Raw genomic sequence first — 17,459 nt, 5'->3', positions numbered from 1 at the left:
CTGTGGTGCGGATGCTCTCTCCCTGAAGAAAAAAATTATTGCACGTTGAATAGTATAGAGGTAACGAATGCTTTACGTCAACAGATAAGAAGAATATGGAAAGTAATAGCAGGTTTATGTGCTCTACGTATACACTTATATATACAATGCACCACAAAAGTGCCGCTACTAGCGTTGTTACTGCTGTACACTGGCAATTCAACTAAAAATATCTTTTATAGACAAGGCAAAGCTGCACACCAGTAATTGCACCATCGTGTGAAGGCCTCTCATTGAAGCTCGTGTGGGTTGATGACAAGCCGCTACTGTTTGGCAAGCTCAGCAGTGATGTCCATCAGTTGGAGAAATGCACTCCAGAAATGACCAACTAGAATCAATGCCAGAGAAGTGTCTAGAGAGCTGTCCCGTTAAGCAGCTAAAGCAAACACTAATACATTCTTCAAAAGTAAACTAATTTTCTTTGACAAAGACGAACAAATCTTTTAAGATAGGAAGAAACATTTCATTAAAATAAAGTTGATCCAAGTTAAGAATCTTATGTGCAAAGAGACCTTCACGTCGTTCGCTACTACATGATGAATGTCTGTAACAACAAATTAGCAGATGTATCGAAGTATCCGAAGATAAATTTCGCATGTATTGTATCGGATACAACTTTTGTGGCAGAATTTTTTATCTGTATCTCCAGTAATTTTGCCTGAGTATCTTGAATCGTATCACGATACAATTTTGAAGTATCTTTGCCTAGCACTGCCAGGGTCTGACGGTGTTCTCGCAATTTGTATTGACGACTGTCAATTCATTCAGAAAACTTATGTTTAGAGTCATCTATAATAAATGTTCCCATATTACAAGCAGCAGAGGAACTTGGGGGACACTTTAGTTTCGTCTTTGGCGGTAGAACGCGATAGAATAATCATGCATCGTGCGCATTGCCTTCAAACATGTTGCATGCAAAGGAACGTTTCAGTGCGTAACGTTGGCCACTTTAATCCACTTTGAAACGCCTACTGCAAGTAAGGTTCTTAAATGCCCACTACACCATAATTCTTCTTTTTTACATATGGGCCAAGTAACCATTATGCATCCACAAAGTGCCATGCGCACATGTACTCTTTGTAATGGGTGGGCAGCCACCCACTACTTGAACAATTCACATGCTTTGACACATGGTGAGATCCTACGATTCTATTATGCAATACCACACGCGTTGGCACTTTCACAACTCGGGACCGAAGCACAAGCTCCTTCAAGTCATGGCACGAGGTTGGGCCTCTGATGTATGGCTTGCACCAATCGCCGGTATAAAGGAGTGGAGGTCTTTTTTGATACGAAGGGCAAGAGATTTAATATTGCGTTTAAACAAAGGTGGACTAGTTATACACTTCACGATACCAGTGAACCGAGCATGGAGGAAAGTTACAATATGCAGAGACAATGCTCAATAACAGATGGATGACCTAACAGCAAGACCAGAACCAATAATTAGAGTTCGCAGAGCACCAAGTTAAAGGGAATTACATTCGGAACGGAGCGCAGCAGAGTCTCTAAACACCGGCGCCGTTTACAAATGACCCTTGAGAGTCGGCGAAAAGGGTCGGCAGCAGCTTCATGAAGACAGGGGTGTTGATTTTCTGGACACGCTGTTCGCTGCCTCATGTCATGAGATCTCAGCATGGATCTCTTCTTGGGAGTTCAGCACCCTGTTTAATTATGCGATCGGAATGTTTTATATAAGGTTTACCGGGTGCCGGTCCCAACTGCTGGGGTAGTTTCGATGCATCCTTGAAATGGTCACATACGCGTTGGTTGCTTCTGTGGTTCACACTTCACTGGAAATAGTTGACTCGCACACAAAGTACCAGCCACGTAGTTACACAGTCTAACATGTAGCCCGGATGAAACGTCCTGTGGTTCAGGGTCTGCTGTCGGTCACCTTCACGGTGAGTAATTAAAGATATACACAATAACAAGAGCACACGGTTTGACATGCAGCGCGGATGCTCCCTTACAAGGTTCGTATTCCTACAGCTCAAGCTAACAAGGACTAAGTGACTCGTCTGTGCTCACGATCGATGTACCTTTCTTTGAGACAAATTATATCGCGTTCGCCCTTGACGCCAGTGGAAAATTCCTTTTCATGGCATACCTTAGGACTCTATGCGCAGCACATGTTAATTGGCGACTTTCGTGACAGGCATATTTTACCATAAAACATTTAGAAAAACCTGCTTGCCACACAAATGAATTTAATTCTCATTCAAACTGAAAATTTTTTCATTATTTATTTATTTGAATTTAATATGAAGTTTTGCTCACCGACAACACTGATTTTTTTGCTGACAGCACATCGACGCCACAGTCGCCACTTAAGTCAATAGAAGCTGGGGCAGTACAACTCCTGCACGGCCATACTGCCCTCGCAGTGAGAGCTAGACAACTAGAGGTTCAAGCTGCCAGCAGTGCCAATCAGTACCATGAAGTTGTGCAAAAAAAAAATAACATTACACTAAAGCTGAGTGATACACTGTTGTGAGCAGGAGACCTCTAAGAGTGCTGCCCTTTCAAAGCCTTTTTCTTTGTCGCAAAGGGCCATGCTAAGACAAACAATATGCAGCAATTATTCAACAATTACAATATTTTTGGTCTTACATTTTCTGGTACCTTCCCTTTTTTTCTCGTTTTCTTCTTCTATCGGTTACGCGTGATGCATGCGGAGGTTATACTAAGAGGAGCTTCAGCCCTGAACAGTTTTATGCACATGAGAGGTTGCCTCCGTTCATGAAAAATTAGTTTAATCAATCCACTCTTCTTTTCCCCCGCAAATATGGTGGTGCACCACTGAGCCTTAGGATTCCTTCAATGCAGGACAACGGGAATTGTGGATCTTGAGGTTGTACTTTTTCATAAAGGTTGAACCACAGTGCACACAGGAAAAAGGACGCTCCCCTGTGTGGCCGCGCAAATGCGTCGTGAGGGTGTACTTCGACGTGAAGGATGCAGGACAGTAGACACAAGAGTAGGGACGCTCTCCTGTGTGGGTACGCAGGTGCACTTTCAGGTGGGACCTCTGCGTAAAGGATGAGGTGCAGTGCGTACAGGAAAAGGGACGTTCCCCTATGTGAGAGCGCAAGTGCCGCTTGAGGTCGCAGTCGTGATTGAACACAGCAGGACACAAGTAACACCGGAAGGGGCGCTCGCCTGTGTGTTTGCGAAGGTGCACTCTCATGACTCGTCTTATCCTGCTCGTAAAGGTGCACAGGCGGCAAGAATGCAGTCCATCTTTTACGGTAACGAGTGAATCGTATATTTCAGAAGACTCCAAAAGCAAGAAACCTGCAATGACACAGGTAGAACAAGCAGGCAATGAAAACAGTGTGACACACTCAGGTGCAACTGAATTGCGGCACCAGAAAATTAAGAAATGTTGCTGCACTTTACAATGACTTTTACCTACACAAACCTAATGCTACTCAAGCAAATCGGGCGCACTGAACAAACAAATGTTTTGCACGTGTTCTTAGCTCTTTGCAGATAAGTACTGCTAGAGAAGCGATGCAATGAGCCCACACTTACGGTTGTCCCACCACAATGACTTGCAGGCCCCTGAAACATAGCCTTCAAGATCTACTGCCTCATAGCATCATTTCAGTTAACAAGGAAAGATTGCTAAGGCCATGCTTTCTTTAGCTGCAAGTGACAGATTCTTTTCTTTGCTTGCCCGACAAAAGCAGTATTGTCTACAAGAAGGCCACGAGTACGATCACCAAAAGGCCAAAGGATGTTTATTGATAGCTAACTTGTCTTTCTTGCAGTACTAAGTAGTATTAGCTTGTGCACATCTCACTTAGCTACTGATTTGACAACTAACCTCCTCGAACAAATGAAAATAAACGGAGATAAACACTGGTGCATCAAATGACACGGAGGCCCCCTCCACAAACGACATTACGAATGATTTTCATGAAACAAGCTTTGATGCCAGGTGACGATCTAGCTTGCTTCATGACTGAGGACAATGGTGCTTCAATTAATTTTTAGTTAACAGTGACCCCAGTTTCAATCTGGTATGGCAACTTCGCCGATGCTAATGACAGTGTAGATGTTTCTGGCTGCACCAGTGTGAAGATCATGCTTGATGCCAGCAGTGTCATGAAAGTAGAGCAGTGAATAGCAGTGATGAAGGTGCCGAAACCGATGCAAAATAGCATTGCGATGCTTTTCAGAGCTTGCATGAGCAATCAGGATCACACATTGCTATTGTGGTGAAATAGAAAGTGCAGGATTTTAGAGAACATTCATTTTTGTGTGAACAATTTAATTGTTATTACTTGTGTTTTTCCAAATTCTGTGTGGTGTGGACAGATTTTTGTTTTGAAAAATCTGGACTTAGTGCATAAGTGCTGTGCTATGTAACTATGTATCACCTCGTGTTTCTTATCTAATATACGATGTCGACTGTTGTGCAAGAGGAGTAGCTGGCGCCACACAGTGGCACCATCCTCTCCTCATATAGATTTAATAATAATAAAAAAATAGCAGGATTTGCTTATTTAGCTTCAAAAACATGTTGGGGCCCGAGAAGCAAGACGAGCTTACAGAGTGTTTTCATGTGAAATAAAGTGCAGTAATTTGCAAAACAATAAGTTATTTCATTGCTCTCTCGCTTACTGTCGGGAAATGTGGCTCAAATTCCCACTTGCTAGAGTTTCGTGATATCAATCTGAGAGTTGCACGCTTTAACACCACCTTAGAATAACTAAGAGCTGAGATAGTTGGTAAATATTCATCCTGGAAGACAGGGTATGCCAACGCATATGCAAAAATGAAATCAATACGATACAAATGCCGACTAACAACTGCAAAGGTGCACAGTGGCGAAAAAGAAAAAAGGCACGTAATTTTATCTGCGCATGTCAAGGCAATGGGAGAATCTGTCAATCTGGAACATGTGGGAGTCTATGTTACAGATAACTGATAAGGCATTTTGTTTCTTAATTATACAAGCTAATTTATGGTTTACTCACACATGCACTACCCCTATTATCTATGTGTCATGCCTCTATCATTGAATGCATTTCATCGTTTCTTTGCTGGTACAACTGTGCATCCATTGACCTTCAGCGTGCACATATACTCTTTGTGATAAAAAGAAACATTAAAAGCTAAGCCTCCATCATTACACTGCCAAACGTTTAAGCGCACACCCACCGTTTGATGAAGGCAAAGTTTTGCACTGGCATTTTGCACACATTTAATGATCGAGGCATGGCACATTGATGATAATGGTAGCGCATGTGCGGGTCAATGGACAAGTAACTTGCATTAAGAAGAAATATGACATTAGTTATTGCTCACACAGGCACCCCCAAACATGCTAGATAGATAGATAGGTATGCCTATTTTTGGGGGCTTGTCTTTTCTTCTCATTATTGTGTGCCTGTGCAATTGTCGCTCGGTGTAGGTGGTGTCTCGACTTCTTTCTTGTATTGATGTTTGCACGCTCAGTCTATTAGAAGTAAAACAAGCCTCAAGTACGAATATTTTGTATTCTGAACTATTTATCTCTTAAACTATTTCACGATACCTTCTGAGTTTGATATATCCAGAATTGACTGTACAAGTGATTATGCCTAATGATTACGAAGACAGAGGTCCCATATGTCGGGCTATCTTAGTACGCTTAAATGATCAAAGCTCATTCAATCTCTCATTGTAACACATTAACTTAAACATACCATGCACATTAGGTATGATAGTATTTTTATGATGAGCATGCCAAATGCATCAACGGATCTTGAAATGTAAGAACAAGACTAAATTAACCTGAAGTGCTACTAAAAGGCCTTATCAAAAAAGTTAATCATACAAAAACAGCCCAATTTTTCATGATGGTTGAGAATACAGCCACATATAAGATCATTTATGTTCCAAAGTTAAAGCGACTGTAGAGACAAAAATAGATATGAGTAAGTCGATGTTTCTTTTCAAACTGTGTCAGTTTGAAAGCACAACAAAACAACAGAAACGCAAATAAAAGCTAAATAAATAAGGTAGCACAAGGTTTTCACTGCAAGTTGCATATTAACTTATGCAAACTATAAACAATGTATGTCATTTTGAAGTGCCAAAAGAAAGCTGCAGGGCCAATAGCAATACATCCTTACAATGTGCGATGGCAACTTGCCCATTTTTTTTTTTTTTTCAGCTGCACACCAGAGGAATCAGACGCAGAAGCCAGTAAACATGATCACATCACTGACACAATCTCAAGTACACAAACCAATCTAAGAGCTGCATAACAGTTAACAAATGAGCGATGTTTGTGAAGAGGCTGGTGTGATGGCCTTGTGCAGATGTTAGAAGCATGCGACTTCTACGATACTCCATAGAAGGAATGGTTACACATCTGCAAAAGGAGAGAGAATGCTGTTAAAGATGGCCCCTGTGCACACAGCCCACCCACAAAAGCTTTTGCCCCTATGTATCAACCAGACTCGCACTTAACAATTTACTTGTGATAAACTACATTTCTTAGTAGCTGAGTGAATAGTCCTTCATTAAGTAAATACTAGGGGCGAGCAAATATTCGATACTTTAAATGTTGAATTCGGATAGTTTGATATTTGCCTTGACTTGAAAAGCACTAAACCTATTCGAAATTTTGGAACGCAAAAGTTTTACACCAGATTTAAAGTATATTAGAGCTCGAAAAGCACACTACAAATGTCTTATCAGCCATGAATATGAACAATTTTGCAGAAGTAATCGGAAAAGGTTAGCTTTAATCATTACTTCTTACCGATTGGCCCCACTAAGCACTACCAACCAGACATTTCATAGATCTGCACCTTTAACTGCGTTATGAAGTATATCCAGCATTGAATGCTCAGAACTGCAGCTTCGAACTTCATGCACTGCCAGAATCTCTAACTGTAGGACTAAGAGCATTGCATATTGGTATTTCGATTACCTGGCCAAATATAATGTGCAGCAACTTGTCAAAAACACGACTGAGCACTTTGCAAACAGGTAAAGTGCTTGTGAAAAAAAATTGGATCATGGCAAGTAACACGAAATGCTGTGATGTATGCCATAAACACATCCCCACAGCAATGTGTGATGCATATCTGCATACCACAGCCCTTAGTGTGTGAGCATGCACCACAGGTGATTCACAGTCTACATCGATTCATTATCAGTGAAATAAATGTTCGTAACTTTATGAGAAACTTTGCATGGGTTCACCCTTGAAAGACATACCGTTTGTTACATTTGGCAATATTAATGTAGAAGACAAACTATATAAAATGTGAAGTAACGGGCCTTAGCCAGCAACTATGCAATTTGAATCATGAATAAATGTATTAAATGTACAGTTGCCTAACAATAGTTGTGGCGGCATTGCCTGTGAAACAGAAATTAGTTGCAGTATTGGCTATCCCCTTGCAGTCAACTGAATTCCTATCATAATTGATGTCTCCATTAAGCTTAAAACGTCTGCTGCGACAGAGAAAGTAATTATGAAGGCAGCATAGAAATCTCTTTTTCTTTATTTCTAAGGAAAGACCACACACACCTACACACACACAGATAATTGAGACCCAATATGCATTTTAGTGCAATATATGCGGGCGTTTCGACCATGGGACTGGCCTTTATCCGGGGACATTGTGCAGGTCTTCTTAGAGGATGGCGAAAATGTTGAGATAAACTGCACTAAAACGTTAGCTGTGACCGAAATAACTGCCTACTATTGCATTAGGGCATGCTAGATCCCTTCAATAACGTTTACATATACACACATGTCTGAGTTTATATACATATATATAAACTTAGACCCCCTGGGGTGCAAGCTGCACCCATATCTGAGCCCACGAGCCTACAGCATTTTTGCCTCCATCAAAAATGTAGCCTCTGCAGCCGGGATTCGATCCGTGACCTGTGGGAGAATTGAAATTTGAAAGAGTTGGCATGGATTCATCCAGATTTTAGCAGTGCACAGAGGTACAAGGACTAGAAAAAGAAGGTGCACAACACGGGCATACAAATTCTTCCCTTCTAGTGCATGATGCATATATTTTCAAATACAAAATCGTTAGAATATCAGATGTATGTAATTACAAATTACTAGTCTCTTACAAGAAGGCAGTAAGAAAGGGAAGGAAGACAACAACTCGTTTGTAGCACAAACCTACAGATTTTTCAAAAAAAAGGGCCTCTCAGTTGCCGAAAAATTCGTCCTAGTTTGGGGTTCGAACCCGGCACCAATGCCTTTCCGGTGCAGTCGCTCTGCCGATTGAGCTAACCAGGAAGCTAACCTTGTGGCTTCATGCTACAAAGAGGTGGTTGTCTTTTTTGCCCGTCTTAACACTTCCGCCACTTTGCGGGTTTTGCAGAACTTATTTGCAAGAAGGCAGTAGTTCGCGAATCAGACACCTTACCGTCTTGTAAACCTTCCCCCAAACAATGCTTTCTATCCTTTTCATTATCAACCCCCTGCACACTCATCACGATCAGCGTAAAAAGTACACGAGAATGAAAGTGATGAGTATGTTATAACTAACCCAATTTGCCACATTTCTTCAACCCCCTGCACTTTCCATGCTTACTAAAACCATACAGAATGTGCTGTGTATGAGTGTGGGATATGTAGCCAAATCCACATACTGTCACTAGGACCCGCTACAAACAGTCATTTTATTCCTTACAAAAGAATGAACTAAGAACAGAACGTTACCACACACAAAAAATGCCTTCTGTCATTTTTATATTTCAAGGCACTTTATGTACTCCTTTGCACTTTTAAAAGCATTGACCACTTGTATTAAGGTGCAATATTGTATACCGTTTCTGCAGATAATATTCCTTTTATTGCATAGGTCTGTTAAACTCATGAAATATGTGTGTACACTTCGTACACTGTTTCACAAATTTTCCGAGTGTGAAAATATTGTCTAAGAATGCAAGTATGTGTGTTTACATTCACCTGTGAAGCTAAATTTGAGTTTCGTAACCTGCTTTCACGATCGATCCATGCCTGGGGCTATGTTAAGCTGTAATTAAGCAGAGTTCTATGTGGTTAACTTTCTTCACTGTGATGGTTTCTGTTCTCGGTGAAAGTAAAAGTTATTTGACAGACTGATTGAAAGTCGGGTTTTACCAAGAAAAGAGCATCCCTGAATATGGGATGAGAACATTCGGACAAAGAAACAAGGGTACATATGTTAGCTCATCTTAAGGCGAATTCCACTCGTGAAGCGGGAGCAAGTTTTCTTGCTCAACAGCTGAGAATCTGCATATAGATGGTAGATTCAGAGCAAATTCGCATTTCTTACTGGCAAATTCTGAGCGCATGGGACGCAACGAAGCGTCCCATCCGCTCTGTCTTGTAGCGACTGATTGATTTCGGCAAAACTCTGAGAATGCGTTGCCATTATTTCCAGTGCAGTCGGGCAGCTAGGTTGTCTTCAGTGTCTTTCAAGGTGGTGTGGTGTCTAGTCACACTGCAGTTGAACTACGCACTTTGTAGTGGTGACACAGTGGCCAAGGAAACGAAAAGAAGAAATTAATTCCGGTACCGGTTTAGTACATAAGCATAAACAACTTCTGGTGCGACCTCATGCGAGCATTCATGATCTGGCTTATCAGAATTCGAGTGCTCGCTGCAAGATTTAAGAGGCTGCTTCGGATATACCAGTGGAATTCACCCTTAGTGAGCCATGCTGATTAAATATATATTTAAACTGATGCTGCCATGGCTTGACAACAATAGCCACTTTGGATGTTGATGCCAAAAAATCATGTGCAGACAGCTGTTTACACAACACTTGCACGACCTCTTGAAAGTGTTAGAGCCCTCGCAATCAGGAAGTGCTACATTAAAAAATAACATCTAGCTGGAGCCATCCTGCTTCTGCTACAGTTCCCGAGGCTGATGAACCCTCTGTGATGCCTGGCCGAATTTGTAGGCGGTGATTCCATGTGGTTTTCAGAGTCCTCTTTTTTGATGGTGCTAACCTGTAAGAAACCCATAGGGAATAGATCAACGTACCTTCAATAAATGTGCTTTCTCAAGTAGTCCCACTTAGTAGGATTTGCATGCCCATCATGCTCCCAACATGAATATGAAGATTTCGAAGGCTTCAGCTAAGTAATGTTTCTTCAAATGAGGTGACGAGGAAAGATTTCTGTCCATTACAATCCTGAGAAATTGTCGAGACCATAGAGCATACATAGAGCAGCGGCTGTCCACTCAGTAGGACTATCTATGGCTCTGAGAATGGCATGGTAAAAGGCCGATTCATAAACTGCTTTTACATGACGGCTTGAAAGACGTCCAGGAAGAATGCTAATATTCTAGGAGTCATAGGCAGAAGGTCTGAGGTATCTTTGCGATGGCTTAACTCTTTCGTTCCTGCGTAAGAATGGTTGTTTTTCATATGTCTCAGGAAGATTGTTTTTGCCTGTTTGTTAAGTACTTCAGGATGGATTGCAGCATACAAAACTTTGCACAATAAAATGCTCTTTCCAAAAAAATACATGTTGTAGAGCAATAAAAGCATTTCATAATGAATAAAAATGAGAAAAGTGTGAAATTTTGCATCACTAAATGGTAACAGTACAATAAGAAACACTGTATATGCAAAAATATTCAAAACAAAAAATTCAGAATATACATTTTGTAGATAAGTGACCAAGGAACAGTATAAAAATAATGAATGTTTACGAAATATTTCTTTTCACGCAGACAAAGAAAATTAGAACCGAGGTGCTTCTCTGTTGCTCGTGCCATGTGGTAAAGCATTACATAGTTTATCGTGAGGCACAAGTGTACTTCTACACTTTTTTTAGTAAATTTCCGTTGTCTTGCGATAAGATTCTCCAGGTGTTCCAATACAGATGGATGCCCATGATGTGAATAACTTCTTTATAAACGAGGTGTCGAGTGAACTTCGCTGTTTCATCTAGCGTCACCTCTTTCCATGAGCCGCCTGACTCTGCATATGTTAGCGTTCTAATATATACATCCAAGCATACTTATTTTCATTTTTGCGAATATAACATTAGAAAAAAAGACAATAATGCATGCAATTCTGAAACGTTTCCCACTGCTCTGTAGTCAGGGCCAAGATGTCACAGAAAGGTACAAAAAGCCGAACAACAACTGAGGTACGTGTTTACGTTTGATTATAAAATTAAGTATCTTGTGTTGTAGCAATAACAGAGATTAATTGACTTAAACAAGGTGCAGTGTTTTTTATAATACATCTCCGAGATTTTTAGCGTAGTCTGGTTAGCGTGATGTGCAAGATTACCAGGCCTTCAAAGATGAAATTGCATTTGCATGACTGAAAATGCGAGGTGTGATGAGCTTCTTTCAATGAATTTTGATGCTCTATGAGGCGCACGTTGATCCATCAACCAGCTTGACCGACGTATATATGTGAACACAAAAGAAATTCGGTTAACTCTAGCACAACAATTGAAAGAACAATTGGCATGCATGTCATAGTGCTTTTCTCTGCCCATTGCAGACCCCTGTGACCTATTTCACTCTATGGAAGGAATGTTAAAGGACCACTCACCAGGCCCCATAACATATTTCAGTTAAGACCGTGGAATTTGTTAGGCATCCGATAAGGAGCATTTTGCTACAAGAATTTTTAAAACTCAGTTTATTAAGTGCTGAGAAATCTGTTTGTTAAAGTGGCGTGAAACGAGGATGAGAGGAGGCGAGCTCGAAACCCTTGCCACTCCTCCGCGTAGCCTTCGCAAGCTTAATCTCTTCCCTACCCTCTTCGGCATCCGACCAAGAGGTCACGTGCGCATGACGTGCCCAAACAAGCCCAACCCATGAAAAGGCGAGAGGCGTTTTTTTTTTTTTACAGCGAAAACTGTTATGAAATTCAATTCGAGTCACGGGCAGTTGCTTGCTGCTGCCGTTGTCCGTAACCACATCGCGCGAAATTAGAAAAAAACCTAGTACCAATGACACAGTGGGGCTCGAACCCGGGTTCACTGGGTGCCAGCCAAGTATTCTACCACTCATCCACACCGGTGCTTGGGACTTGTTGGCAAACTTGCCTTAAGCAGGCTTCATGTCAGGAAAGAAATCGTGTTATTACAACTTATAAGGCGTTTTAGAACAGCGAAAGAACAAACAGTTGTCGCACAATGCCAATAGCATAACGAGTGGGTCGTCCAATGCTCCAACCCATTATAAAAGCTTGTTCTTTTTCCCCTATTAACTGTGGCGCATACCACTCCAACCACAATTCCTCATTGTCGTCAGCCACTGCAAGAACAACTGCTACAAAATTCCTTGCAAGTGCTTAGCGGAGACGACGCTTCTCAAAAGAATGACAAAAAATGGCATAGCGAATGCTGGCCTACTATGCAAATAATTTTATTATTAATGCCTAATGATCATTAAACAAGTGTGCTTGCAGTAGTTACCCAATGAGTATATTGAAAGGCTCTGAAAGGCTGCTCTTCTAGCTTTCACTGTAACTGTGCTGCGCCTTCCGCGCAGGCCTTTTTTTTTTTTTTTTTGACCAGCGCTATTTTGTGGTCTACTGCATGTTTCTGCGGGATAGTTTGGAAAGGTTGGCTTAGACGTGGTAGAACAGATGAACACATTAAGTGCGCGAATGCGTAGAAGCGTTACTTTTGCTTTCACGGCTGTCATTTGCTCGATGTGCTGACCGTGGAGACACGAATGCATGTGAATTGCTGGCACATTAGCCTTGTATCTCGTTGCAATTCACAGGCAAAAAAGTGAAAAAAAAGATGTGCAGATTCCCTTGTTGCATCTCATTATTTATCCAGAGTTTTATTAATCTCTTCAAACAACAAATTACACAAAGTACGCATGTCCTGCAATATGATTTTTGCCATGTCACGTGCCACTGTTGGCAACGTCAGAGCACAGTCATTTACATAGAGGACCAACATCTCTGCACTGCTGTGAACATAGGGTCATTTATATGTGCACATTATGCCCTCATTCTCTGGGCGCGCGCCCGCGAAAGCAAGGGGGAGCAGCGTTCATCTTGAAATTTGACCCATTTCCGTGGTGCGTAGCATTGCAAATTTTTTTGGACGTGATCGCGAACGTTCCATCTACGCATTGCGATTAGCTCAATATGTTCAATCCTGGTGAGTGGCCCTTTAATAAGCATATGGTGTAGAAAACACAACCCTCACATTGTATCACTTCCCAACATCCTTTCAGACTGTGCATAACGTATACATAGATTAACTGCAATATTCCTAGTTTCTTCGCGGGTGAAGGTCATCCGAATTCATCCTTGTTTGCAATGCAAATGAGCTGTTCACAAACCGATGCAATGTGATATAGGCAGGACACCGCACCTATTTGCAGCTGGAAATTATTGCTCATGTAATGCGCCCAAGTTTTCTTGAATTTTTTTCTTCACCGAGCACAAGTACGACATGATTATTCCTCATTAAACAACATTTGGATGTGCCGACACGAGATTCAATAGTGGTTCTCACTCAATGCGGAATATACTGCCAGCAAACATGCTCCGCAGAGACACTTAAGCATGTTATAAGAAACCGCAAATTATCAGAGCAACGTATCTCACACATGAAACCTAGTTCCAGCCTTTCGTCTTTAAACTTGTTCTGAATGTGTTTACTTTTCCTTTTTTCAGCGTGCGAGTTGTCCATAAAAATTTTATTGAAAACTTCTATAGCTGTAATACTTCTCTGCAGTCTTGTGTTTACGGTTCAATGAAACCGCGATGGCATTAAAACCCATAGCGCTTTATGAGCAGTTCATCGTTGGATAACTATGTATTCAGTGTTTTAGCTCATATTCTCATGATAGCATGTTTCGACCACATGTATTGGTGCGCAACAACTCGAATGCTGCTCATCTTCTATGTTAGATGTACACCGGTCCAGTGACCTAGACTGACTGCGTATTCATTTTACATTTCATGTGCAGATATATAAGCAGGTGCGTTCAGACCCAATTCAACAAGCGGCGGCATGTTCTTTTCGTTTTGTGCTCGCACGGCGCCAATGAGCTGCAGGAGAATGAAGAGCTGGTTCTTTCAGCATACTAACTTTTCCCATAGTGCTCCATGCGCCCGCGGGGCTTTGTGGAATAGCTTGAAGAAGGTATATTCAGGTGGGGTTGCAAGACAGTTTGAAGCAGAGCATGTATTTTGCTGTGCTGGAGCGCGCCCATGCGCGCGTGACGACGACGTGATAGGAGCGACTAGTGACACTAGATGGAACCCTGTGGCAAGATAAACCAAAGCTGCTGGGAACTGTCAGAGAAGGCCACCTCATCACTTTAAACATGCGGCGGATCTTCGCAAATTTTTTCATAAGACATATTTTCTCAGACTCTCAAGAACCGCTCTATATTAAATATCTGGCATAAATTTCTGGCGATTATAACTACTTAACATAGTCAAATTGCGAAGCTGACACTTAAATTTGATATTTGGCTTGCAAACGTTCTTTTCATTACAGAAGTTCGATGTTACTGTAGCATAATCATGAGGGGCATGCAATTCTGCCAAGTTTGCCAGCTTAGTGCGCTTTCCAACAATAAACGCACATTGGTTCGTGGAAAGGTCTGTCGAAAAATCACTATGTTGCGAAAACTGACGAATTCTGATTGATTTTGAAAGTTGAGTGGGTGGATTAACTATTAGAAAGTGCTGGGTGCACGAGAAACAAATTTAACATGTCAAAATCAATCATTCAAAAGTGTCAATCACCGGTGACCGATTTAAATAGATGTGGTAACGAAATAATTAATAGAGCATTTTGTCCTGTAAGACCGTTTGATTAAACAATAACAGTGTTCAGTTTTTCAACAGTGAAACACAAGTACGATTTACAGCAGCAAAATGTTGGACGAGTTGGTAATCAACTGTAAGGTGTTCTATGTTTCATGAAAACAACCTTTGTTTGCAGTGCAATGACATTTTAAACACTTATGAGGCATGCCATACCTTTAGGCCCCTGTTTAATTATGCATGCATATATTATGACAGCATTTTAAGCATACACACATAGCGATTCGTGTATCTGCCAAGCAAAACAAATGAAATAAACAGATCTGTTTTTCAGACCACTACGGGCTCGTCCACTTGAGATAGCATGCACCAACTGTTATCTGCACGGTCGCACTTGCTCATTTCTACTAAAAAAAAACAAGATTTTAACTGCTGGGCTTCATAATAGGTTGTTTAAACACTTACACAACAACAATGCGTGTACAGTAAAGAGTACAGCAGGTGGGGCACGGAAGGTTTGCAGCAAAAAATTAAAGCTGCAGCCACTGCACACTGCAGATGACACGAGATTCATTTTGTGGAAGTTAGTGTAGTGCCTCCACGGGCATCGAGCTCACTTTGATGCGGATAGTGCCTCCAGGGGCACCTCCGATAACGGGGTGCGAATGTATACAAACGAGGCAAAGGCAATGTGCTGTGTGTTGCACGAGCTGGAGGCGCGGACGAACGAATGCGATGCCGTTTCGAAGCATTACAAAGTGTTCATGTGATGTCACTTACGCCGTTGTCACCCTCTCTCACCATGCCCGGGTACCTACAGCAGTTCGCGTGCTGCAATGCGGTTTGTTGAGGGCTCATCATCTCTTGCTGTGTGCAACTGACAGAGGAGCCGTGCCGTTTTTTGTTGTCATACTTTAACGACCTCATCGAATTAAGAAGGCCTCGCCTTTTGTTCACTCGATACAAGACTAGAAAGTCAAGATGTGTGACACGTATACCAGCTACCGCGTGCATCGGCTGCCTGCCACGACCTACGAGAGCCAATTATCTCGCTTTCACGACAAATTGCCTGGCCCAAGAACAAGTGAAAGGCCAAAGTCTCTCGAGCCGCAATTTTAAGAGTGGATGAGCGAAGCTAAGCAGCTCCCATCGCAAATGAGTCATCGTGCAGAGCTAGGCAAGTTTACAAGAGATATAACATTATAATAATTTTAATTTATTGCTGCGGCCCACACCACTAAAGTAGCAGCGCGGCTCCCCAAGTGGTTTAAACAGTGCCGATGTTGAGCCTCTTTGATTGGAATTTGTGGAAACAGTCGAGCAAAACATGCGAGGTAGAGACTTCGCATGGTGGGTGCTGTGGTAATGCCGGTCACTTTTTTTTTCGCGTATGTTTTGACACATTTTTTACCTTGTATTGTACTTTTGTTGTTGTGCGATAAATTCTTAAGTACAGTGGAGTCCGTGAAAATGATGGGAGACCGTTTTAAAAAATCAATCGACCCATTTTTAAACACCTGACCGTCCAACTCGAACCGATGAGCTATACTTCAAACCGCGCGTGCTTCACGATTTTAATCGCCTCCCTAACACGCTGATTGTGCACGCTGTGGTCGCGGACCAGCTATCTCCTGTTTGTAGGTAGGTGCTTAGATATAGCACTTACCAGTAATGAAGTCACACCTGAAGACGCAAATATCACCGAGGTTCTTCAAGTCGTTTTTGTTAATCTGCACCAGCCAAACACGCCGGTGCTTTTAGGAAAATCGCATTTTGCGTTCTCAATTTTAGGTAATTACTTTCGGCAAAGAGAACACCCCGACGCTCTTCTCCCTCTTTATGGACTGCTAAATCAACTTGCCTCACCAGCAGACAGTAATTGCTCAAACTTGCATCGTGAGGCAAAACTGACCAGGTGCACGCACGAGGAAACAACACGGCAGCGGTCGGCGACGGTGGCAGTAGGTACCCGGGCATGTCAGTGGCGCATTTCGGAAGTGACGAAGAAGCGCTGCGTGACGCACGTGCACACTATGAAAGGTGGAAAACCGTCAAACCAGGGCACAGGAGGAGAAGACTTGTTGGTGGGTTCTCTTGCCGGTGTTCGCGCGGCACACATCTTCTCACTTTCACTGTTCTCGGACGCAGTCCTGTCCGTAAAAAGCAACACATATTAGCCTCCCTACACATATCGCAGGAATTCATGCAGAATTCTGTGGCGTTTTGATTGCCTTCAGATGTCTGCTGGGCTGGGGTCCTGGCCTCCGGTGATGTATTATAACAGCGTTAAGAATGTCTCAAAATTGAAAACTGTCACATAGAGATTCGAAATAGTTGATTAGAGAGCCGCCATGACAATTGACACAAGACAGGTGGCGCTTCGCGCAGAAAAGAAATCGAAACCGAAATCTTAAAGCCGTTTCACATGACACGAAAAGTAGCGCTTTTCAGGCTGCGAATTCGCTCGCAGCGAAAAAAAGGGGACTGTGTTCCCGCCGCAGCGGTTGGCGGCGAACTGACAACATGTTAGAAATTTTCGCTGTGATCGCAGTGGCGGGAGTGATTTTTGGTCGGGACCCGTCGAAATTTATATATGGACCGTGCTGGCCAAGCCGTCGAAAGCATAGAGTTAGTATGCAAACTTAATATATCCAAATATACAATATATATTAA

At 42.1% G+C, this 17,459-nt stretch overlaps 1 long non-coding RNA gene across 1 annotated transcript; it reads right to left on the bottom strand.

Moving 5' to 3' along the window:
• Positions 1-3,758: 3,758 nt before the first annotated feature.
• Positions 3,759-17,147, bottom strand: LOC142767648 (uncharacterized). Its single transcript, XR_012885067.1, has 2 exons — positions 16,453-17,147; positions 3,759-7,942 (listed from the first exon to the last, which is right to left on the bottom strand). It is a non-coding gene; the product is annotated as an uncharacterized LOC142767648 (long non-coding RNA).
• Between the last annotated feature and the right edge of the window lie 312 nt (positions 17,148-17,459).

Source organism: Rhipicephalus microplus, chromosome 7, assembly GCF_043290135.1.
Source record: "Rhipicephalus microplus isolate Deutch F79 chromosome 7, USDA_Rmic, whole genome shotgun sequence".
NCBI lineage: Eukaryota > Metazoa > Arthropoda > Arachnida > Ixodida > Ixodidae > Rhipicephalus > Rhipicephalus microplus.
This window is presented reverse-complemented; position numbering and strand designations above follow the sequence as displayed.